The 26,251-nt window shown below is 42.5% G+C and overlaps 1 protein-coding gene and 1 long non-coding RNA gene across 12 annotated transcripts in view; both read right to left on the reverse strand.

Annotated features, from left to right (window-relative positions):
- TSPAN4 (tetraspanin 4) overlaps positions 1–26,251 on the reverse strand; it is a 524,393-nt gene that overhangs the window by 108,470 nt on the left and 389,672 nt on the right. The window contains exon 1 of one of the 11 annotated variants that reach the window (XM_081880643.1): positions 10,544–10,562. The exons of the other annotated variants lie outside the window; for them this stretch is intronic. The gene's annotated coding sequence lies outside the window, so the exon portion shown is untranslated. Of the gene's footprint in view, positions 1–10,543; positions 10,563–26,251 lie in introns of those variants that run through there. 11 annotated transcript variants of the gene reach the window in all.
- LOC309352447 lies at positions 4,383–6,199 on the reverse strand. The gene is made up of 2 exons (XR_014161324.1): positions 5,711–6,199; positions 4,383–4,663 (listed from the first exon to the last, which is right to left on the reverse strand). It is a non-coding gene; the product is annotated as an uncharacterized lncRNA (long non-coding RNA).

The raw sequence follows: 26,251 nt of genomic DNA on the forward strand, positions 1-26,251 counted from the left end.
TCTGATTTCCTTTTGGCGCATAAGCTATTTTCAACTGAAATAAAAATAGCACAAGGGAAACTAGCATTAGCTTTACCTATTGCACCCATGGCATATCATTACCATCTGCTTAATGTTTGAATGGGAGGCCAATAGAGCTGGAAAAAAGAAACCTAGGGAGCACCAGCAGAGCGGCTTTGCTCCTTTATGTTAACGCCTGAAATAGAATGGGAAAAGAGGGTGGAGAGGAGAATCTAAACCAACTCCTTCACGGGGCTTTTGTGAACTCTTCAGATGATGATAAGCAAGTGGCTAGTGCTCAGCACGGGTGGTTGTTCTATGGGCAGCCAGTATCTGTTCCCAGTGTCCACCAAGAACTCATGGTGTAGATGAGCCTAGAGGAGGGAAGACTCACTTCCTTATCTCCATGACAATAGTGGTACCTCAGGTTACAAACACTTCGGGTTACAGACTCCACTAACCCAGAAGTAGTGCCTAGAGCTAAGAACTTTGCCCCAGGATGAGAACAGAAATTGCGCAGTGGCGGCAGCGGGAGGCCCCATTAGCTAAAGTGGTACCTCAGGTTAAGAACGGTTTCAGGTTAAGCATGGACCTCTGGAACGAATTAAGTTCGTAACCAGAGGTACCACTGTTCAGTGGTAAATTGGGTTGCATACGCTTCAGGTTACATACGCTTCAGGTTACAGATTCCGCTAACCCAGAAATATTACCTCAGGTTAAGAACTTTGCTTCAGGTTGAGAACAGAAATCGTGCTCCGGCGATGCAGTGGTAGCAGGAGGTCCCATTAGCTAAAGTGGTACTTCAGGTTAAGAACAGTTTCAGGTTAAGAACAGACCTCCAGCATGAATTAAGTTCTTAACCTGAGGTACCACTGTATTGCAAAGTGATGGGGGGATCAGTTCTCCCTCAAAACAAATCAAATGCAAGTAAAACACAGACCAGGGCACCTGGTTAACTGTGGGAGCACAGAAATGTGCCCTTTTAGGGGTGGGCTTCAGGAGGTACGTAGAGGCTTCTTGGGGGTTGTATACAATCCACAGGCTAGCCATCCCTGCTTTACAGCATCCAAACGCTTTCCATGTCCAAGGGAGACCAGAAAGCAGATAAAAAGTATCTTAAAAGGGGAAAAAAATTAAGTAGACTTGTACACTCTGTGAAATATCTAGAGCGTTGAACTTGCTGTCTTGCTATTTTACTTATACAACTGTATTATCCCCAAAGAGGTACCTACAACAGAGTTATGGGGCATTTGAGAAGAAATAAAAACTGAGGGCAGGTCGCACCTCATAATTCAGCTCCATATGTCCCCTGGATACACGTGTAATTACATTAGGAAAACATTTTGCCCCAAAGAAAACAATTAGGGAAGCAATTTACTGTTTGCATTAAAGAAGGATGGCTTAATTCTTCAGATACACACCACAGTAAATGTAAACTGGAACATTTCAGTGAGTCCATACTGGAAGTGATACTGTATTTTTACGTTATGTGTGCAGAAGATGCTTTACGTCCTGAACGTAGCTTGGCAATCTACAGCCAATAAAGCACACTAATTAGATGAAGAATCATAACTGCTTGACAATAATTCTAATCAGTGTTTTAATAGGATGCCGTGCTATGTGCTGCATAACTGCAAGAGGAACAAATAAACCCGGGAGACCTGGCCTGTGTGCATGTGTAGCAGCTGACCCACTTCCCCTCCTGCCAATTTTCAAACAGGCCTCTGCATATGCTGTTTTGGCAGCTGCATCAAGGGAAGAACTCGACGCAGAACCTATAGGTAATCAAAATGCCCCACCCTGGTGGGATAAAGGAAGCCTCATGCAGTGTGCTTATGCTGTCTGATTTGGGTAGAACAATTTTCGGTGCTTAAGTAACATTCACAAGTTTTTGTTAATCAAGGAGGTAAAGATAGAGTGGTTCTGTTCTTTTAAAGGGGTTCTGTTCTTTTTCTCCAATAGAAATAATGAGTAATGAGGTGGAGATGGTTAAGGGGAGAGATGGAAGGATCTGTTAATTCCACACCCCCCCCCATTTCCCTTATTTTTACAATCTTAAATTCTTCATCTTTCTACAACAGATTGCCATTTTAAAAAGGGAAATCCTCATGAAAAGTTATCAGCATACTGGTGTGAATTTCTCCTAACACACACGGTTTTGTACACACTATTGAGTAACATAACATTTATTTATTTTTTTGCAAGGAATTTACCCTAATATAAAGCATTTTGGCGTGTTAGTATCACAATATTGCCATTTTTATGCATACTTTCTCCTTACATATGCATCTTTGTACACATTGTGTGGCTGAATAATTGCATTGCAAAATTAGGAAAAGTACGAATTTCAAAGAACAGTTACACTTCCATTTGTATACGCTGTCCTTGCTTTAAAGGGAATATGTATCCAGAAGTGCAACAGTGTTTGTAACTACTCACACACTACTACACACAGTAGGTTCGCTTGCACATAAATGCAAATTCGGAGACCTATCCGGCTATAAGTAACTTTCTTCCCTGAAAAAATTTAAATTTGAAAGAATCAGCCAGAAGTTGTCCATGCCACCAGTGCTATAATATCAATGGTCTGTGTGATAAATCAAAGTTGCCAAATTACTGTGCTATCCTTACTAAATTTGTCAGCAAAGTTCAGTTGCTGTACGATGTATCATGGGACCCAACCAGTTACAAAAAGAAAGGCCCATAGGACTAAATATAGCTAATACATTTTTCCTAAATAATCTTGATTACCAAACCTCTTAATGCCCAAATCTGTCATAGCCTGACTGGCATGAAACAGCACTTATGTTTAGTTTTATGTCAATATTGTTATGAATAGAAATTATTAGACAGGCATAAAGAAAGCAATATGCCATTAAAAAGGGAGCAAAGTGTACAGAAATTTCGCCATTTAGGTCACTTATCCAAGTGATAAATCTCCAAAACTGCCTCTTTTCATCATTACTGAATGGAAATATTTGGTACCACTTCCCCTTCTCACCCATCTAGAAGTGAGTATAAAAAGAGCCAGGAGCAATGGGCAATTGGACAGAAAAGCCCATCTAGGCATAAAGCAAGAATATCTGATATGAGTCCTTGCACCCCCTTCTGCTCCTTTAAACATCACAGCAGCTAATGAGCCTGATTACCAGTGACCCCCTCCTGCCCAGACCCCTGCTCTCAGTCTTTTCCTTATGGATTTGATAGATTTGGTTCTCTCAGGAGATGTCTATGAGCCAATTTGTACAGTGGCCTTAAAGCCCCATTACACAGATCGGATAAACGCACAGATCTGTCAGCCTGGCTCCGGTCCCGACACTCTCGCAAAGCACTGCCAAATGACTTACAAAACTGCTGTGTCCTTTCCCTCTTGCCGCACTTCACCCCCGCATGGTGCTCAAACTGGTTTTCTGTTTCCTGCTGCCAAATCGCTTTTGAAACCCCCCTAGGGGCCTGGAGGAGGAGCCACACACCACTCGTTTCCCAGCACCACGGCCTGTTATTGCTTCCCAGGGAAAAATAAGAGCTCGAGCCCTGTGTAAATTGTTAATATCGCTTTCTTTTGCTCATAAAGAGGCATGGCCGATGCCCGACTGCTGTGCCTCGTGCATAATTCATGGCGTTCCTTAATGTGCAGAGCTCTCCTCTGCAGTCCATTTCCCAACATAAAATTTAGCCATAAAAAGCAGGTTCCTTGTGAAACATGAATGTGGCACCTGAATTTTAAGGTGGCCATGGACTGCTTTAATTTCTCGTAATGGAGGCTTGCAGAGTGTCGGAAAGCAGTTGGCCCAGGATGGAGAAGAAGGCCAGAGCAAAAGATGAGCCAGATCTTGCCACTCTGAGGAATGCAGTGCTGCCTTTTCATTTATTAAGGCCTTCCCTGTCTCAAGGATTACTCCAAAGAAGACCCTGCCTTTGCCAGCTAATGACCTGGACTGAAACCATTCAGGCTTCATCTACCTGCAGGGCTCAGCTGTATTCAAACACCCCTCCCTTGCACCACCAAAGACAGCCAACTCCAAACAAATGCCAGTATATATTTGTTGGAAAAAAGAATGACCCAGCTGTCATTATCTGCATTGCTGTGATTGCCCAGAAAAGTTGCTCGAGCTCCCAGTCAGTACCAGCTTCTGCAGGCCGAAACCAGTGGTCTCTGCAACCACTCCAAACATGCTGGTGTTGTGGATATTGTTGGCACAAACATATTGGGGTTGCAAATGTTTCTGTGATTCAATAGATCCTTTGTGCCCTTCTAATAAGCTGCCTTGCATTTAAGTCATATTGAACACAGATGGGTGGTGCTGGAATTACTTCTTTCACCATTTTGTATTACTGGAAATATTCCCGAAATGAGTCATTTCCCACTACTGATCCCCCTCTCAAATGTACAACATATATTTTATTCACAGGGATAATAACATTGACAACTAATTTTAAACATAAATTCAGGCCGCTTTTAAAATATTTTGCTAAATAAATATATAGTCTTTAAGAGCAAAAGGGGGTAGGAAATGGGGGGGGGATGAGATATACGGTAGGGGAGAACATCAGAAGTGGGATAAATTAAAGCTGGAGCAGTTTAAAAGGTTGGAAGCTCTCCAATATTCTGCAAGAAAGTCAGATGCAACAAGGGCATTCCAATGTTATGTCCCAACAGGGGCTGAAAGGAAAAGAGAAACGGTCACAAAGAAAATAAAATCTGCATTTCGTTTATTATTATGTGGGCACTTAAACTGTCAATCCGAATTGGCTTTCTGCCTTCACAAATTAAAATGGCACAACTTTTTTTTTTAATATAACAAAAGTGCTCTCTTCTGTCTCCAGAGATCTATCAAACATTTGCACTCCTTTAAAGGTACAACAGATCAGAAGGTGAGAGGGTCGCTGAAGAAGACAAGTTAATTTAGGTGCACCCCCCTTCCCAGTAAGGCCCTGAAACGTCCATTTCAAGATGAATATGAACAGAAAGTGACTTGCGAAGTTTCTACAGGCAATTGTTCACTTTTGCGGGAGGGTCGGGGAGGATTCTAGGAATTATTTCTTAGGCCTCCTGGGATGCCCACCCAAGCGACAGGAATGTCTGAGGAGAAAAGGCCTAAAAGGTGAGGTGTATAGCTGAATGGGAGGGCAAGTTTTGCAGAACCAGTGTGGTGTAGTGGTTAGAGGGCCAGACTAGGACCGGGGAGACCAGGGTTCGATTCCCTTTACTCGGCCGTGAAGCTCACTAGGTGACCTTGGGCCAGTCACTGCCTTCTCTACCTCACAGTGTTGCTGTGGGGATTTGGTGAGGAGGGGCAGAACCATGTGTGCCAACTTGAGCTCTATGGAGAAAAGATGGGATATGAATGCAATAAATAAGTAATAATAATAATAATAGTATTAGCCCCAGCTTCCTTTCCCAGCTAGCATGAATACACCCTTCTCTCTCACACACTGTCTCTTAATCTTCCTCCTTTCCAACCTTCAGGATCACCGCTTCTGTCTAGTGCCTCATATGCACCCTAACCTCTTTTCCTTATTCCTATCCCAGCCCTACCTGGGGGTCAAACCTGCAGCCTTCTGCACGCCAAGCACTGACCTCTGCCCCTTCCCTACAACTCCTACTTCATGCAGCTCTGCCTTTTAGTGTTCATGGAAGAAAATGAAAAAAGCAAAAGTGACCTAATGAATTGTCAAATAATCACAAGACAATGGTTTGACCAATCACCAGAAGCATTTACAGCTCTTTCCCCATTTTGTTTCACAAGGGTTACAGCAGCCCAGCTGGCTCCTGAGTTTTAATGCAAGGATTAGATGAGCAAAGATTCCCGATGTTGCAATGCTTTAATGGGCAGAAGTTATTTTACACTAGTCCTTCATTATTGAAGTTTCTGTCATTGAATTTATAATTCAAAGACGATCCTGCTCTCATCTGCTTTAGTGAAGCTTGCAAAAGATTCTGTATCATTAATTTTAAAATTCACACAATGTATCTAATACTGTTAGCAGTGTGTGCCAATAAATGTCCTTAGACAACCTTGGGTTTCCTCCCCTCAAAACGGATTGCACAGATATCTTTCACAGCGTACTTTAGTGCAAAATACTCCACTCATTAGGCAATTCCCCCCCCCCAATAGCACATACATGTGGTAGAAAGTCAGATCTCTTTTTCCCCCTATACTGGTTCCTATGCTGGTATACTAGTAGTTTAGGGGAGTGGGTGGCATTGTGGTCTAAACCACTGAGCCTATTGGGCTTGACGATCAGTAAGTTGGTGGTTTGAATCAGTGTGATGGGGTGAGCTCCCATTGTTCTGTCCCAGCTTCTGCCAACCTAGCAGTTTGAAAGCCGCCCACCAGTGCAAGTAGATAAATAGGTACCGCTGCGGTGGGAAGGTAAACGGCATTTCTGTGCACTCTGGCTTCTGTCACGGTCCTCTGTGTACCAGTAGCGATTTAGTCATGCTGGCCACATGAGAAGCTGCCTGTGGACAAACACCAACTCCCTCGGCCTGAAAAGCGAGAACGCCACACCATAGTCACCTTTGACTGCACTTAACAGTCCAAGGGTCCTCTACCTTACCTTTTACCTAGTTTAGGAGAGTTTGAACAAATACCAAGGGTTATATAAGAAAAATTATAAGACCTACCCACCTATCCCACACTATCTAGAAACAGCTTTGGGAGACCAGAAGGGAGGTTTTTGCCCTAAAAGTTCTACCAAACATGCACATTTCACTCCTCTTCAAAACACAAAACAAAAAACCAAATGTGATGGGAGGCTACAGCAGGAATGGATGTGGCTGGCATACATTTATCTGGGTAGGCATTGCATTATGGCCCTGTATCCTGGGGTTTTAATTCGCCACACCGAGATCATTGTTGTTTGTACTTAAAAGAAAAAACCTCACACAAAACTATTAAGAAATTGCACAGAACATTCACCCCAGTCTGTGAATTACATGGGGGAAAACAAGCTTGCCTTGTGCACAATCACCGTTTTGTTCCAGGTGAAATATAGACCAAGGCAGCAGGGAGGAACAAAGGGAGAACACAAGCTTAGCTGAGCCTGCACATGGCAGTGACAATGTCAGATTGCCATCCCCACACAGCTCTGAAAGTTTTGAAATATTAACAGGAACATTTGCACCCATCCCTTCTACAATGTGGTGCAATTTGGACAATGCAAGAAAAGCTTTCTGTTGTGGCTATGCCAGTTTGAAGTATTTGCCAGGTTTAGACAAACTGCAGCCTGTTAACCACACGTGACTTCCAGTTAGTTTTTTTTAAAAAATAAAAATTAAGTGGAATTAAATAAACTTTTGTTTATTTAAACCTTTTTTTATTTAATCGATGATGGGAAGGAAGACATGCCGAGAATAGGGAGAAGAAAACCATGTGTTGCTGGTATCTGACCTAGGAATTTGGGCAACATTGTGCAGATTGATAGAAACATACACAAGTTGAAAGGCACCTTGTCATGTAGGTCATGTAGACCAACCCACTTCTCAATGCAGGTTGGGCAGTGCAAGATGCAATTAAAGTGCCCCTGACAGATGGCTGACTGTACCTTCATTGAAGGATAGTCCATACTCCCAAAGCAGCAGGTACAGAAGACAGCACAATTCAATGGCCGGCTCAATCAAACTTCAACTCTACAATGATCAATGGTAAATCTACAGTGCAGAATAACCCAAAGCATGATGTGTTCAACCAGATCCAAAAATCCCCACAAATTCCATATAAGCAGAATGTCCTCAACTTTGAGGAATTGCTGTGCACCAGTGGTGTAGCTTGGGGGGGGGGGCAACTGGGTGCTTGCCCGAGGGGCAAAACTGTTAAGGGCACAAGTTGGGCAAGGGATGCTTCCCTGCCTCCAAACCTCAGCTACTGCTGGAGCTGCTTTCAGTTAAATACACTGAAGTTTCCAAACTGAAATTCAGAAGGCTGTTCTTTGAGGAGCTCCTGCACATTCCAGCTGCAGAAGGCAGCCCAAGAGTGTTCCTGCTTCACATTTGATTGCATGATCTTGCTGGGAAACATTCCTACTCCCGAGCTGCAGGCTGGGCATTGTAGTTTTGGCACCTCACCTCCCAGCTGAAGAGGTGGGCAAGCTGAGCAAGCTGAAAGGGCTCTTTCACAAAACCTGCTCGCCGAGGGAGATGGCGGCGAGACAGCTGTTCCCCCAGAAAGGTCTCTTTCCTCCAGGTAGGCTACGGCGCAGAAACAAACTGGGAAGCAGAGCTGGGCTGGGCCCCACCTGCGTGTTGGTTGTGACTCATGGCTCACATCTGCCTCCCTGCCGAGCGCAGGACAAGGAGGCTTCCTGGAGGCACAGCCCTGGTTCCCCTCTTCCCAGCAATGGAGGTGGCTCCATGCTGTCGGCAGCTGCTCTCTTGCACTCCTTAGCAGAAGGAGGCAGAAGGAGGAGACCACCCAGAGTGCCTCCTGTGAGTGCCCTGAGGCCACTACCCACAGCCTGAGAGCCTCGGGTTTGGGGGGTGCAATGCTGGCCACCCATGCTATACCACTGCTGTGCACCTAAATCCCCAATTGTGTGCACAGTGCACTTCCTTGGTACTAAAGTCACTGAGGGAGCTACTGCTAGCACAAAGCTTACGTATGCACCAAAGATCACACTTGTGTCACAAAGCTGTTGGGTCAGAGATATTAAGCTGTTTGGTTTTTTAAAAGATGCCTTTTAAAAGCTATCCTGCTTCCTTATTCGGAAATGAATTCTCATTTGCTCAATTACATTTATGCAAACACTAATTTCCAGGAGCCAAGACACTATTTAGTGACAAGGAACTCTGTAGTGAGAATGAAATATGTCAGAGATGGCTGCCAAGAGGGACATGGCAATATATTGTATGCTAGCCATTTTATGATTCCCACTTCTGTTGCTCATCTCTCACTCTCTTGCTCCCTCATTTTGAATAAGCTTTAAAGGTTATTTTGGTATGAAGTGCATACCTAGAGTTACTGTGCAATTAAAATCTGTTTTAGGTAAAGGTAAAGGTACCCCTGCCCGTACGGGCCAGTCTTGTCAGACTCTAGGGTTGTGCGCTCATCTTACTCTAGAGGCCGGGAGCCGGCGCCATTCGCAGACACTTCCGGGTCACGTGGCCAGTGTGACATCGCTGCTCTGGCGAGCCAGCACCAGCGCAGCACACGGAACACCGTTTACCTTCCCGCTATAAAGCGGTACCTATTTATCTACTTGCACTTTAAGGGTGCTTTCGAACTGCTACGTGGGCAGGAGCTGGGACCAAAAGACGGGAGCGCACCCCGCCGTGGGGATTCGAACCGCAGACCATACGATCGGCAAGTCCTAGGCACTGTGGTTTTACCCACAGCGCCACCCGCGTCCCTGGAAAATCTGTTTTAGTGAGAGTTAAAAAGTAGTGTTCTTTTTCCCCATTACATCACATTCCATTGAGATAGAAAGAAAAAAATCCTACAGTTTGCAATTCTTGGAAGGCATATAAAGATAATGCCTCCGCCATTCTCAGAGGGTCAAATTAGCAGCAGAGTAAAGACTTTCCCCATAGTTAGAGCAACAACTCTCCTATATATGCAGAAGAAATACTGTTTTCAAGCACCTAAGGAGAAAAGGGTTATTTAGTCGGTCAAAACCAATTTGTAAGTAAAGATACAACAGAGGTTCACATACACTTCTGTTTGGGGGCTTCTAAAAGTAGAGTTAAAAGTTCTCAATAATCTTACATCTTACTACTTTATTCTAGTTTCCAGTTACAGAGTTTCACCATTTCACTCTAGTTTCTTGTTCTCTCCCCTTCCTGTGTATTCTGCATCAGAGAATAATTTGATGCGGAAAATGTGTTAGCTGTATCATGAGTTTCACGATAACCTGTGGCTAAGGTAACAGGGAAAACTGGCTGAATTATGGGAAAAATGGAACTTATTTTCACAATTTAGTTGTTAAAATATAAAGTAAAGCTTTATATGATCGCTCAACAAATCTGTTCAATATTAACAGATGTTCATATTTACGGTAATCACTCTGAAAGCATAGCTATATTACGGTTACTCAAAATACTTGCAAAATCTCTGCATCAGCCATAATAGGCCATTTTAGCTAATTGTCCTGAATGCGTGTTGAGAAGGTCATCACTTCTCTTTAACTTTTTAGCAGAATTAAGTTTCCAGTAAGAAGTAAGGTAAAGGTAAAGGGACCCCTGACTGTTAGGTCCAGTTGCAGACGACTCTGGGGTTGCAGCACTTATCTCGCTTTATTGGCTGAAGGATCATGACTAAGCCGCTTCTGGCGAACCAGAGCAGCGCACGGAAATGCCATTTACCTTCCCGCCAGAGCAGTACCTATTTATCTACTTGCACTTTGATGGGCTTTCAAACTGCTAGGTTGGCAGGAGCAGGGACTGAACAATGGGAGCTCACCCCATCGCAGGGATTCGAACCGCCAACCTTCTGATCAGCAAGCCCTAGGCTCTGTGGTTTAGACCACAGCATAAGAAGTACTTGAGTCAATAAAGACAGAGAGGCAGTATCAGATTATCATAAGATTCTTATGATTCACTTACTGTGTTCCCTGGGACGACGGAAAAGTGAAGCTATTGTTGATGACACCATGAAAGCTCAGTTTGCCCATAAGGAATTGTGATGTCATTCCACTTTGAAAGGGATTCTTCTCATGATGAAGGGGTAAGGTGGTGTCCAACTTAGTGTTGTATTGATCACTGTATTGACACACCCTGCTGATGACTGCCTGCTACTCTGGAGGCACATCTGTTTTGCTTTTAGCCATATGGATTTGGTAACTTTGATCTGTGACTTAAATACAAATCAAAGTATACCAAATGGAAGAAACATCAAGCAGGAGAGCACCTGGCTCCCCACACATTAGCAGATCTCTAGCCCCAAAAGGAAGAGAGTAGAAAGGACAGCATCCAGTCAACTGCTCATTCTATACCTACGAATGGAAGATACTTCAAGCTGATGCTGTGCCAAAATCTATCTTTAACTTTCTCGAAAGTGTTCTTCCTCTGCAAAGGAGGCCTTCATTTTTCTGCCTCATTTCCAGGGCACTTAAAAATGTCAACACTGCAGGGGAGGCAATCTTAATTTTTCATTGTGAGATGGCCGAGGGTGGTGTGTGTGTGTGTGTGTGTGTGTGTGTGTGTGTGTGTTTCTTTTCAGTAAACCTTTATCCCAGCATTCTGTAACCTCCCAGCCTGCCCACCCTTCCTGATCTGAAAAAGCCCTATAGAAGAAGCTAACTCGTTATGCCTTGTCTTCAGTTAAGGAGCAGGCGCCTAGGAAGGTTGCAGAATGCAGACTACCAATGAGACCAACGGTAGAATGAAAGGGCATTTTGGCCACCTCAAAAGTAAGGCAAGATTGACAAGACCACATGCATGAGAATTTCACCAAAATTTTCTCTCCCCCTTGATGAATTTTAATGTAATCCCCCCCCCCCAATAAATTGACATAGAATGGCTGGGGGAAATGCAGGAGAAAATTTTGGCACAGCACTGCTTCATGCTGAGCAGCACAAGGTTCCTCTCTATTTAGCTCCTTGGGCATTAGAAGAGTTCTGCAGCCCCAGAGGACACCCAGCAAAAGGTGATGCCTATGGAAACTGTCGCTCTGGGGACATGCAAGTGTATGTGAACAGTAGTTCGTAGCCAGGAGGGGAAATGATGTGACAGTTTTCTTTAATCAATTACTAAACAACAGGAAAGGAACAATTATACTCGAGAGGAACAGGCTGCAGTAGAACTATTACTCTTAGTGAGTCTAAGGTATAAGAAACTGGGTATGTAGACAGTAGTTAAAAGTAGTTGACGATCTGATAGGATCTGGTAGTCAAAAAAGAAGGATGTAAATCTAATAAATAATGAATGTAAACATAATAAATAATAAAATAATTCAAATGTCTAGAATGAGACCCATTTGAATTCCAAAATCAGCATCCACATTTCATTTGGTTGCAGGGTGGGCTGGGGAAAGCAAGTTAGAAAGGATAATGTGCCTTCAAAAGTATCAGGGATCAATCCTCTGTCAAAAAACAATTGCAGTTCAGCAAGGACACCAAAGCTTTAGAATCTCAAACTGGACATTCTAAACAAAACACTTCTCAGTGTAATTTCAGCACATACATTTCTATGGCATTCCATCTACTTATACTTCCTTTCAAGACATGTAATTTGAAACCCACTTCACTGTATGAGTTTACTTTCAACTTCAATTATATTGCTCTGTAATTCTATCAAGTGTTATTCATACAACCCCCATTACAAAACAACCTATAAACTGCAAAATTGCTTTCCCTGGAGTGGGCTGGTTGCTTTCAGCAGTGCTACTTTAAGGTAAGTGACTTCTGAATTATTTCCACAGATTCTCATTGCCTGACAATTTGTACTATTTTCACAATTATGTGAGATGGGGACTGGCTATTATCCCTATTTTACAGATGGAGAACTGGACCTCTGACTAAAGGTCACACTACAGTTCTGTTGTACAACACAGCATTAAAACTGGAAGACCTATATCTTCAGCCATCATCATAAATACTTGAATGTCTTTTCTCAATTTATACATAGAAGTAAAGGGAGGCTTGTGTACATTCTATGCCAAATTAAGAAAAGAGCAAGTAAAACCCATAAAATTTATATTCCAAATGTAAAAGTTTGCTTTCCTGAGATGAAGGAAAGACAGGATGAAGGAAACCAGGGAACAAAGACTGCAGAGGATAAAGAGAAAGGAGTGTAGTAATATTTTCTGGGTGTATAAGGAAAGAGGTGGAATGAGAGAACCAGAGATTTGGAGCAGAGACATCTATCTTCCTGCAGGTTAGATTCAAGCATGGCCTTTTAGCCAGCAGCTCAATGAATTGACTTCACCCCCAAAGGCGCACTCCTCCATTGTCTCCCAAGACAGACGGATGTCAACAACTGCGTATCAAGTTGCCAGTCAGCATTCTAGTGGCAGTGTTTTGCACTAGATGCAATTTCTGCATAGTCTTCAAGGGCAGCCTTAGATAGAGTGCATTGCATTAGCTGAGATGGGAGATAATCAGAGCAGGCGAAATTGTGGTCAGGCTGCCTTGTTCCAGGAATGGCTGTAGCTGGCAAACTAGCTGTAGCTGGAAAAGGGCATTTCTTGCCACTGACGCTACTTGAACCTCAAATGATAAAGATGGGTGAAGGAGCAGTCCCAGCCAACAAACCTGGTTTCTTATTGACACATATGAAACAGAGCTGGTGTAGCAACTTTGCAACTTTTTTGAGTAACTAATCATGAACAAAACAAAACAAATTCCTTCCAGTAGCACCTTAAAGACCAACTAAGTCAGTTCTTGGTATGAGCTTTCGTGTGCATGCACACTTCTGAAGAAGTGTGCATGCACACGAAAGCTCATACCAAGAACTGACTTAGTTGGTCTTTAAGGTGCTACTGGAAGGAATTTGTTTTGTTTTGACTATGGCAGACCAACACGGCTACCTATCTGTAACTAATCGTGAACAAAACAGTGGCTACTTTTGAAATGAATAAGGCTATCTTGATAGAAATATTAAGATTGATCCCCTTGATTCACACACCATTGGCTTTGCCACTAGAGTTCATTTTCTAAGTCTAGTGCCAACTGAAATATTGATCGAAACATAATTTCATGACAGCCGTCTTGGATTCCAATACACTAGCAGCTTACACTACCTGCCAGATTGATAACATGACTTTTTAGATGCATGTAGTCCACCTCTAACTGAAGTACACATTTACTGCTCCTGGCGATGAATTAATTGATTTATGTATTCTGTGCAAACACACACCATATAATATTCAAGGCAGCTTCTGTATAATGTGAAATTTAAGAGACTATTCCAATCACTTTTTACCCTACTATTGGTTTAGCCATGCCAGTTCTATTAGCAACTTCACATTCAACCATAATTTTGCGTTTTGGTTGCTGACATTTATCTTTGTCATGTTGTATATTTCTGGGTAAATGGAACAATCTATAACCCTTCCTACAGTTGTTTTAAGACAAGTGTTGCTCCAGTCAATTTCCTCAGTTAAGTATCATCTTTCTGCCTCCATTATGCATGCAAAGCCACTCTGCCTTTGCAAAGCTGCTCAGAGCCTTCTGCGTTATTTTAATTATTTTTGCTTTAAGGGAAAGAACATTGACTTGAAAATATGATAAGAACCCATTGCACACTTCATTTCAGCCATCTATGGAGCTATTAAGGACATTATGTTTCCATTTTCATAGGACAGAGCCCTATATTTTAAGCACAATGCAATAGCGGATTGTTAATCAAGGGTATATCAAAACTGGATTGCAGTTTTTATTAAAGAAGGATATCAAAACTATTGCAACCTGATTATGGTATCATGGTGTTTTGTTTTTAAAGGGTTGTTTCCTAATGTGCTAGAAGCTGCAAGTATAGGTTGTGATGGCCGCATTGCCTAGCCTACTGAATTAAGTAGCATGGTTCCACGTAACTTCACATAACTGCAATGCAACCATTTCATTCAAGGCACACTTTTAACGTGGATGCAGAGCACGATCCAACAAGTATGCTCCAAAATATTCTCAATGTCACATTGATTGATGACCTAATGCTGTTCTCATTCTCTATACTACTAGCTAAACTATAGTACTATTGGGCTTAAATATTCAGTATGTCACAAAAGAGTAACAAGACACAACATGAGAAAACCCACATGTTTGATTTTTTAATGGAAGTAAGAATTAATTCTATTATTCTATCCTATGCCTTTGAATCATCATCAGATGAAATAAGTTACACACCAAATAATATGGGTATCTGGCTATAAAGACCAGCTGCAGCTGTGGGTGAGTGAGTGCCAGCCTGAGCTTCCCTTCTTAGCTGGCACTTTCTACCCGTTCTCTCTTGTCTCATGAAACCTTGCGTCTAAGTCAACTGCCTCTTCTTAGCTCAAGGCCCTGCTTCCTGTTACCATAAAGAAGCAATGCAGAAGCAAGCAGCAGCAGCAGCTAAGCCAGCTGCAGGTGGCTGGAAAGCCAGACAGGATGTTTGTGACTGTTACCATGGCAAGAAAGGGGCAGTCCATTCTCCGTATTGAGCACCGGACGTGAGCTCAGTGTGTGTCATATGACCTGTACAGGATGTACATGGGTGGAGTTTATTCTCTCTGCTGTTGTTTGTGAAGAGCGCAGACATCTTTATCTGTATGGCTGCTAAAGACAGGAATAAAAGCATGTAGATACATTTCTGTCTGAGTCTATTTCCCCTCCCTGGGGAAGCAGGGAGGAGGGAGAAGCAATGGTGTGTTTTTCTCACAGTCTGGGAAAAATCGCCGATATAGACCTCGTTTGTTTACCTGCCGGGAGTCGCAGCGGGAGGTCTAAAGGAATTCAGCCGGTGCCTGGAGAGGTAGGCACATTCCTCTGACCGAGGCAGAATTCCAACACTTCCTTCCCTTCTGTTCCATTCATTCCTGCACCTCACTCAGGGCTTATCTGCACTCACCTTTCCTCCACTCTTTCCATGCAGACATCCAGGCTTTAACACTCCATGTCCAAGCTGGTATGAGTTTGTATTGTGTGTGTTTGTCCTGTGATCACCCGCTCTTTAAAGCTCAATCGGAGCAAACAGCAATCCACGGAAAACACAGGGAAAGTGTGGGGCAGAAAGCAACAACGCATGCTCAGACAGGGAGCATGGAAAGAGTGGGACAGAAAGTAAATGTGGATAAACCCAGTCTGTTGTCCTCCTAGACAGTAGCAGTGCTGACTGCTGCCAGATTTGTAATGCCATTTTGCCTAAATAACTTACAATAAGGTTGTGGTTTATGTCTATTTAGTCACAATGAAAATAGCATGCAACTGTTATTTGAAATTGCCTGAATTTGCATCAAAACCTTGTGAACAGTTTATTTCAACTCTAGAAACTTTTTAATGCGTCTCAAGACAGTGTCAAGGAAAAGACTCAGGCTTATAAATAAAATATTGCGCTACAAAACGTTTGCAGCAGAATGCTTGTCAAAACTCTCCTTCAGGTCATTGTATAATTATAATCCTTCATCATAAATGGCAGCCCTCAACTACTTTTACAAAGCGTTTGCTAGTCTAACCCCATTCTATCCTCTAGACTTTAGGAGGGATGGCCAACTGGAGACCCCAAGGCTAAATCTGGCACCTGAAGCAACTGCATCTGGCCTACAGTGGCTCTACTGAATTTCAATCAAGGTTAAATTAACAAAAGAAAAGTACAAGAGTTTCACTTATAAGAAAAAAGATATAACTAGGTTTGCATTTGTGTTTTCCTATACAGGCTAGATATTGATTTGGTTAATTGCATATCCCATCTTCTATGGCAATAAAGTAGAGCTAATGAGTGGGATTCACCGAAGGAGCCCCATTGACAGAAGCCCTGCTCAAGCACTTCTGTTTGTGCAAGAGGGCTTGCTTTCCCTACTTTCCTCATCTACAGAAGGGGGTGGGGTTCGTTCCATAGGGCAAGCTGCAATGTTTGTGCAGATGGAACGTTTGTAATAGCATGACATTGAATGCCACCCATGAAACCATTCAAGTTCCCTCTGGAATGACAGAGAGCACTGACAACTCGCTTCATGAGAGCATATCTCAGAAAGCCTTGACATTCTTTACTCATACATGAACACACACACACACACACACACACACACACACACACACTGATGACCTCATGTCTCATTACGTACCACCATGTACCATGTACTATCCATATTTTTTCGTATTTGTATACCACTTTTAAGGCAGGCCTCATAATAATATGTTTACAAATTGATGTTTACAAATTTATCTGGGCAGCCAATTTTCAGAAGGACAGTCTACAGGGCATTACGATTTACAGTGTTGAAAGCCTTAGTCAGGTCAATAAACGTCATATACAGGGGTTGGTTTTGCTCTCTGCATTTTTCTTGAAGCTGCCGAGCGGTGAAAATCATGTCCACTGTCCCCCTAGAAGGCCAAAAACCATTTTGGGATTTAGGAAGGGTCACCTCGGATATTGTTATGAGACGGTTTGCTAAAATCCTTGCAAGAATTTTGCAGGCCGCAGCTAATAGAGAGATGCCTCAATAGTTTCCACAATCAGTTCTGTCACCTTTTTAAAAAGAGATTGATAATTTTGGCATCTCTAAAGTCTGCTGGGATATCTTCTCTTTCCCAGATTTTTTCAATGAGCTTGTGAAGTTGTTGTGTAAGTTCAATTCCTCCTACTTTGAAGATTTCAGCAGGTATCCCATCAGGTCCACTGGTTTTGTTGTTTTTCATTTGGTTAATAGCTGTACACAACTCTCCCAGATTTGGAGATGCTCATCTCTAACTTGTTTTTGCAGAATTTGTGAGAGGACCTCAGCAGCTACGGGGGAGTTGCGTTTAAGGAGATGTTGGTAATGTTCTTTCCAGTGCAGTGCAATAGTTTCATTCGTCTCCTCCATGATAATATGACAGCAACAACCGCAGATAACAATGGCTCTCAAAGGTGTAACATTGGAAAATGTTGATCACTTCTCCTACCTAGGCAGTTGTCTTTCCACAAGGGCCAACATTAATGACAAAATCCAGCATCACCTGAGCTCTGCAAGTGCGGCTTTCTCCCAATTGAAGTACAGAGTGTTTGAGGACTGGTACATTCGTAGGGAAACCAAAATGCTTGTTTACAAAGCTATTGTACTACCAACCTTACTATATGCTTGTGAAACATGGACCACTTATAAATAAATGCCATCTCCAACTCCTCGAAAGATTCCATCAACGGTGTTTCCGAAAAATTTTACACATTACTTGGGAAGACAGGTGAACTAATATCAGTGTAGTGGAAGAAGCAAAGATCACCAGTGTTGAAGCAATGATTCTTCAACATCAACTTTGTTGGACTGTCATGTTGTGCAGATGCCTGATGATCGCCTTCCAAAGCAACTACTCTATTCCGAACTTAAAAACTGAAAGCATAATGCTGGTGGTCAACAAAAGAGGTTTAAAGACTGCCTCAAGGCAAATCTAAAAAAATAGTATAAACACTGACAACTGGGAAACAATGGCCTGTGAGCGCTCCAGTTGGAGAACAGCCTTTACCAAAGGTGTCATGAGCTTTGAAAACACTTGAACTCAGGACGCAAGGGAGAAACATGCTAGGAGGAAGGCATGCTTGCCAAATCCACACCGTGATCAACTCCCGCCCAGAAACCAATGTCCCCAACTGTGGAAGGACGTGTGGATCCAGAATTGACCTCCACAGTCACTTATGGACTCATTTGTTAAAACCGTGTTTATGGAAGACAATCTTACTCGACTACGAGTGATCGCCAAAGAAGAAGAAGACATAATAATATGCATCTTTTTTTCCTTTTCTTTTTTAAAGGAGGGCAGGTGTGAGCTACCTGTGTCTGAAGCCTCAGCCTAATTTCACACAGGTGAAAAGGAAGAAGAGGGAAAAGAGGGTGGCAGAGAGAGGGAGAGAAAATGAGTGCCCTGTTCACTTTGGGCTCTAGCACCATTCATTGCCAGCATTGTTTTATTTAGCAAAGTTCAACTAATTTTTATTCAGAATACACCTGCTGAAATTAATTGACTTAACTTAGTAATGATAATTCATTCCTGAATAAAATAGTTGAGCCCAAAATTTATACACCACTTAATTGTAAATAGAACCTCTTAGCATGCAGCTCTTAATAGATTACTCCTGATGGTTTGGGGCCCTGAGCAGGAAGCAGGTTCCCCATCCTTGCTCTGGAGCAAGGAATAGCACCTCCATAAAGCAAACACCAAGAATGGCTCCAAGCATCATCCAGTAACCTTTTGTGTTTCATTTTTGGTATGTATCTTAAAACACGCTTTGTTGTGTTTTAAAATTCTGTAAGCTGTCCTGGGAATTTTGCTGGATGGGTATAAATTCCACAAACATTTGTTGATGTTAGCACTGTTTCAGGGGGAAGTTCCTAGGCCTAGTAATGAAACAGAGCAAAATTACTGGCACCATCAGCATGTACTAATGAATCGTCATCCATGCTGAAACGTTGCAAAATTGCTATAATTATCTGTATGTTCTCACTCCTAATAGTTACAATTCTCAGAATGCTCCTTGTTTGTAAACTACAAAATGGAAAGAAACACACCCACACCCACACCCACCCCACGAGGAGGCTATTCAAGAACACCTTGAGGACGTTTATTTGTTATAGCTCATATAATTTCCTGGGAACCCCAGGCAAAAAGTCTCATCTTTTTTATTAAGCCATTTTCATTATAACAACATTGCAATCATCATCATCACCATCACCATCACTGCATGAGCAAAGCACACAAACCCAACCCTGTATATACTGTACTGTAGACCAAAAACGTGGCAAAAAGCAAAAGCAAAACCCAAAAGGCATCTTAAGAAGAAAATGAAACTGTTTAGGGGAGTAGTTCCAGGAGTGTTAGGAGACCTTCTCTCCCAACAAGGAGAGCAAATCTACAGATGTTTGCATCTCTCTCTCTCTCTCTCTCTCTCTCTCTCTGCCATCAAATAAATGTGAGAAGCTTGAGATTGTGTGTAGGTTATTATCCAACCAGTGCATTCAACTATAAGATCTATTGCCATGTGATGTTAAGCAATTTTTAAGACAATGAATTTTTCTAAGTGAGTCTATGTGAAGATACAGCATATAGTCAAAACTATGTATATACAGTACTGCATTTTATTAATATGACAACCCTTCATTTTAATTATTTGGTATATCATAGAGAATCACTGAGACTGTTACTTATTCCTGCCAGGAAGACTTACGAAATCAGGCTTGAGCAAGACAGTAGCAGGTTATGAGCATAAGATGGCCTATCCAGTCCAGCTTCCTGTTCTCATCAAATGCCCATGGGGTGCCCCAAAGCAGGACATGAGTGCAATAGCCCTTTTGTGACTTGTGAATCTTAGCAACTGGTATTTAGAGGAAAGTTGTGATCTTGTCACTTCTGTGGACTGTGAGACATGTAAATGTGCAATAACCCCACTGAAAGCAACTCTTACCTGTGGTGTCTCCACAGCTTCTACTGCTCATCTGAGTTTGGAAACTCTACTTCCTTTCAAAGAATGGGGCTCTGCAGGGACAGCCTTAAAAGAGGGTGAGCTGGGAGCCCTGGGTGCCAACCTGAACTTTAGTGTTTATGAGTGTACAGTGTACAGCCATAGCTCGGGTTGAATGTGCTTTGGGTTGAGCATGTTCAAGTTGTGCATCGCAGCAACCCGGAAGTAATGGAGCGCGTTACTTCTGGATTTTGCCGCTCACGCATGCTCAGACGCTCAAAATGACGCCATGCGCATGTGCGGAAGCGGCAAAACACGACCCGTGCATGCGCAGACGCCATCGCTTCTTACGTTCGCTTCAGGGTGTGAACGGGGCTCCGGAATGGATCCTGTTTGCATCCCAAGGTACCACTGTACTAGGGCAAAATTACTGAGAGGTATCTCTGAGTCATTTGTTGAACATTGTTAGCAGCGCTTTTCTTCTAGAAAAATGGGGGTGGTATTCACCATGAAGTTGTTACAGTAAATGCCATAATTTTAACCAGTGCTTTTCTTCGGGGGGGGGGGGAGTGCCGGTACTGCATACCCTTGAGTATCCCCAGAAGAAAGGCCCTGGTTATTAGGAAAGCCTGGTAGCAATGAAGTCTGTTATACTACCATGCTTTGAAGTCTTGCGCAACTTGGCAACATGGCAAAACAGAAATGGAGGGGTTGGGGAAAGGTACTATTTTTCCTAGGACTGGTCCTGGATCATTGCACCATCTCACTTCATTTTTAAGCCTTGACTCTTCTATAGGCAGTACAAAGGTGCCTATTTTTTTATATATTCAATTCAGAATTTCTCATTGGGGGCAAGTGGAATTTGAGGGACGGGGCCATCTTGACCTTCTATCAAGGATTTACACGCATTTGCCTGGGGATACATAGCTAACCACAAAAGTTTTACCAATAAAAGGCTAGGTCATTAAAGCTCCTCACATCATGTCATCCATTATTCCACATCTTTTTATTTATTCTGATTACATACAGATATGACAAACTGGTAGGGTCGCTACTTATTTTTTAAGGAGCGATGGATGAAAACTGTGGACCCAGTTGCCATTTGTCTCTTCCTCTCCCCAAGTTCTCTTTTAGCAGCCATTCTGTCTGGTTATACTACAGGGAGAGATGAGATAGTGCAGGCAGCTCCATCAGCTCAGCTGAAACCAGAACTCCACTCTTGGAACTTTCTCCTCAGCAGCCAATTCTACCTGGCCATTTTGTAACTAGAACCTTTGGGCACCTGAAATGGCTTGCTTTTTCTCTTTTCTCCTTATACTTTCCCCCTCCTTCCTTTTACATTGTGTTATTTCGACTGTAAGCCTCAGGGCAGAGCCATGTCATTTTTTAAATCTTTGCACTGTGTCTAGAAAATTTACTAATACTAGTAAAAATATGATAATGGGCGAAGATAAAATTGAAGTAGTGATAGTCAGGAAGATTTAGATTCGCTGTGGCTCTTACAGCCCATTGGCAACTCTGTAAGATAGGAAACAGAGCCTTGTGCCTGTGCATTTTGCTGCTTCCAATTAGCACTGTACACACAGATGGCTAATGACTCCATTGCATTACAGATACACTGGTCTATTGCTTTTTACTCATGCTGATTATATACAGTGGTGCATTTCTCTAAGCAAGGTGTAACTCTGGGAAGTATTACTGCTAATGGGAAGAACAATATTGGTAACTCAGCAAAGGAAGACAAACTAAGGTGGTGCAGAATGGCCAAATATTTCCATCTGCTCCACAAACTGGGATGCATCAAATGATAGTCTGGGCCAACCTTTCTGTTGTGTATTTGCACACACACACTGGCAGAGAAAGGCAGGCTTACATTCCTACAGAACCAGAAGAAACTGTATTCTGCTCTGGTCAGACCTCACCTGGAGTACTGTGTCCAGTTCTGGGCACCACAGTTCAAGAAGGACACTGACAAACTGGAACGTGTCCAGAGGAGGGCAACCAAAATGGTCAAAGGCCTGGAAACGATGCCTTATGAGGAACGGCTAAGGGTGCTGGGCATGTTTAGCCTGGAGAAGAGGAGGTTAAGGGGTGATATGATAGCCATGTTCAAATATATAAAAGGATGTCACATAGAGGAGGGAGAAAGGTTGTTTTCTGCTGCTCCAGAGAAGTGGACACGGAGCAATGGATCCAAACTACAAGAAAGAAGATTCCACCTAAACATTAGGAAGAACTTCCTGACCGTAAGAGCTGTTCGACAGTGGAATTTGCTGCCAAGGAGTGTGGTGGAGTCTCCTTCTTTGGAGGTCTTTAAGCAGAGGCTTGACAACCATATGTCAGGAGTGCTCTGATGGTGTTTCCTGCTTGGCAGGGGGTTGGACTCGATGGCCCTTGTGGTCTCTTCCAACTCTATGATTCTATGATTCTATGATTCTATTTGCTGTCAGAGGATTGGGTTCAAAGAACACATCTCCTGGGGAGGTCGAGCAAAGCAAGACTCTTCAGATGAAATGAACTACCTTGCCAGCTTCTTATGGCAGGATGTCACTCTCAGTAGCCTTTCTCCTGTTAAGACGTGTGCCCTAAGTAGCAGAGACTATTTTAAAACCATTCTCTTTCCAAAGCAATGTAAACATTATTTTCTATTATGTGCAACTGAGACAATTAAATGGGCAGACATCGCAAGGACCTTAGCAGACAGATATTTGCATTGCTTTGTATAATCATTATTCCTAAGGACTGCACTTCTTAAGCACCAATTCTCAATGTGCAGTTATGTTCCTAATGCAAATATGGAAAGGATGGGAATATAAATGCATGCTTATTTGGTTTGCTTTTATATTGCTTCCTATAGAAAGTGTCTGGCTCTTCCTGCCCTATTAAAAATGCAATAATATTTAGCTACTTAAGACAACTGTGCAATGTTATCTCAGTATTACAAATGCAAACTGAGAAATTCAAAGTATCTTCAAATGTTATATGAAAAGGCTACTCCTGCAGGAAACACTGTAATGGTACTGTGTCATTTCATGAGCAGTGGCACCTCAATTGGATGTGGGATATTGCTCCTTGAATTTCAGAAATGGCTCCCAATAGCATCATTCAAGCAAATTCCTTCAGACACCACAGTTACAGCCATCTCTGTGGGTACAGGTAACTGGGACAGTTTGTCCTGCAAATACTCTAAGTGTAGTCTGTTTAAAAGCCACATAAAATGCTTGCCGCTACATTATAAGATAGTGATCTACTCAATAGTCAAACCCCTAGCTATGCTCAAACCCATGGTTTCAAAATGAAGGCAAGGGTAACATTTTTTAGATCCGTAGGGGCAATTTGTAATTCCAAATCAGCTCAAGTGTCCAGGGCTCCCTTTGCCACCTCCAACCCTTCCTCCAGTGACTAGCAGAAAACTTTCTGCCATTTTTAAGCAACTTGGACTATCTAGACGCTGCCCTGCTCTTCTTTTTGGCCAACTGCGCCCTCCCTCCCAGAGTCCATTCCATGGTCGGTCCTGCCACCCTCAGGAGGAAGCTTGCTAGTTTCAGCCCAAATGTACTTTTCTGTTTCTGGGATGAACTCCGATTGATATTAGTCAGTTTGACCTGATGAAAAACTAGTGTTATGGAACGCCAGTTCACTAGTGCATATTATCAGCAACACATTCTCCACCTTGCAAGCATTTGCAACTCTTTTAAAATGTTTGCTTTCAATGAACTGAAAAATCAAGCACAAATTAGTAAAGGTATGTGGTACTTTTTAAAAGGCAGGCAGTTTTTCTAGAGTACAAGTTGGAGAGCTTCAATCAGTCAATGTTTGACTTGTTGCACATGAAAACTGGCTCAGTATATGAGACAAACAAACAGTGACTTCTCTTTCATGTCAACGCTGCTATCTTTATGCTTAACAGCAGCATTTTGTAATCATCACGACCACCAAAAGATACCTAGAAAATGGGAAATGCACTATATCGCCAACTGAAGAACTGTAAAGTTGAAACACTGTTGGAATAGGCATACAGTAACAGTTTACCAGTAATCTCTTCAGCCATTATCTGCTAACCATCCCATATTTATGAAGTTTGGTTAGTTGTTGGACTCCTTTTGTTTCTCACAGTCTGTATTCCAAGGTCCTAAATTGTAGTGGCTCACTTGTGCCCTTCCGGATCAGTAGCTATGCCGGCTGTGGATAATTGGAGTTGGAGCCCAACAACATGGGGCAGGGGGCTGGTTAGCCACCCCTGTGCTAAAATTGTCACAGCACCCACAAGGTATGGGTGAAAAAAGCAAGGATATGTTGTTCCATTAGAATCCAAGTAATCATGCAAATTTGTGTCAATGTAAAAAATCTTTTCCCCCCCATGCTAAAAATGGTTGGCTTAATTAAAATATTTGAAGGCAAAAGCTTTGCCGAATCCACACCTGCCAGTAGGTTGGTTTTATAACCTGATCTTGTGGCAGATAACTACAACAAATCTGGTGCTTCTGCTAATTGGAGTATTAATTACCCTGAGATTCTTTTTCTGTTAATCTTATTGATGCAAATATTATTAATTCTATTAAGCCCCCATATTGATGCTGACTGACACCATGCATAGTAATCTCCCCTTAATAACTTGCAGTGCTGAAGGCAAAATATCAATCTCCCGCCAGCAGCAACTTGTGTGCTTTAGGCATTCATGAATCGATTATTTTTGCTTCCGGTAAAAACAATAATTAACTACCGCAATGCTATAATGTAAATAAATCTATGGGGGGGGGGGGAGGGCACAATACAGGAGTGTCATGCTCAAGATCTCTCTTGGTTTGTTTGATTATTTTAATAATCAGCAACCTCATGTGTCTTTTGATGAGAGCAGCCAAAAACAGAATTAAGGGAAAACATGTGGTGGATTGATTTTTTTTTTAAAAAAGAAGTTTATTCCTGCTCAACAGAGCATGTAAAAAGAATGCAAATTTATATGGCGGATGAAGTTATATTCTTTGTCCTAGGAAAGTTTACATTAAGGGCTTATGTTGTAATATATTTGTTATGAGAATTATAAGGTCTAAGATATAAATGTTCATAAATGTACCAGGCAAACACACACACACACACACACACACACACACACACACACACCACATGTCTGAAACAGTACAGTGGTACCTCGGGTTAAGAACTTAATTCGTTCCAGAGGTCCGTTCTTAACCTGAAACTGTTCTTAACCTGAAGCACCACTTTAGCTCATGGGGCCTCCTGCTGCTGCCGTGCCGCCGGAGCACAATTTCTGTTCTCATCCTGAAGCAAAGTTCTTAACCCAAGATACTATTTCTGGGTTAGTGGAGTCTGTAACCTGAAGCGTATTTAACCTGAAGCATATGTAACCAGAGGTACCATTGTACAGGAAAACAGTCCTAAAGCCACTTTGACTCTTTCAGGGACCTCAAATATTGTCTCTGTGCTCACAAATCCATTTTTAAGGGCACATTTGGGTATGAATAGGGTGAGCCTGTGACCTGGACTCAGGAATTAAGTATTTATCATCACAAAAGAATAGCCAAGCTCTCCAGGTAAACCCATCAACAGGTTTCCTGCCAGACAGGATTTTGTTGTAGGCTGCCCCTTCTGTGATGTATGTATGATGTATTGGGGGTGGTCTTGAGGTAAAGAGTGGAAATTTCAAAAGTCTATATGAGTTTGCACACCTTTGTTCTGAGTCTCTCCTGCCTCATGTAAAGTATTGCACTTGGGCAAAAAAATGAGAGGCACAAATACAAGATGGGTGACACCTGGCTTGAGAGCAGTACATGTGAAAAGGATCTAGGAGTCTTGGTTGACCACAAACTTGACATGAGCCAACAGTGTGACGCGGCAGCTAAAAAAGCCAATGCAATTCTGGGCTGCATCAATAGGAGTATTGCATCTAGATCAAGGGAAGTAATAGTGCCACTGTATTCTGCTCTGGTCAGACCTCACCTGGAGTACTGTGTCCAGTTCTGGGCACCACAGTTCAAGAAGGACACTGACAAACTGGAACGTGTCCAGAGGAGGGCAACCAAAATGGTCAAAGGCCTGGAAACGATGCCTTATGAGGAACGGCTAAGGGTGCTGGGCATGTTTAGCCTGGAGAAGAAGAGGTTAAGGGGTGATATGATAGCCATGTTCAAATATATAAAAGGATGTCACATAGAGGAGGGAGAAAGGTTGTTTTCTGCTGCTCCAGAGAAGTGGACACGGAGCAATGGATCCAAACTACAAGAAAGA

Source organism: Podarcis erhardii (genome assembly GCF_964252035.2).
Source record: "Podarcis erhardii genome assembly, chromosome: 1".
NCBI classification, from domain to species: Eukaryota; Metazoa; Chordata; class Lepidosauria; order Squamata; family Lacertidae; genus Podarcis; species Podarcis erhardii.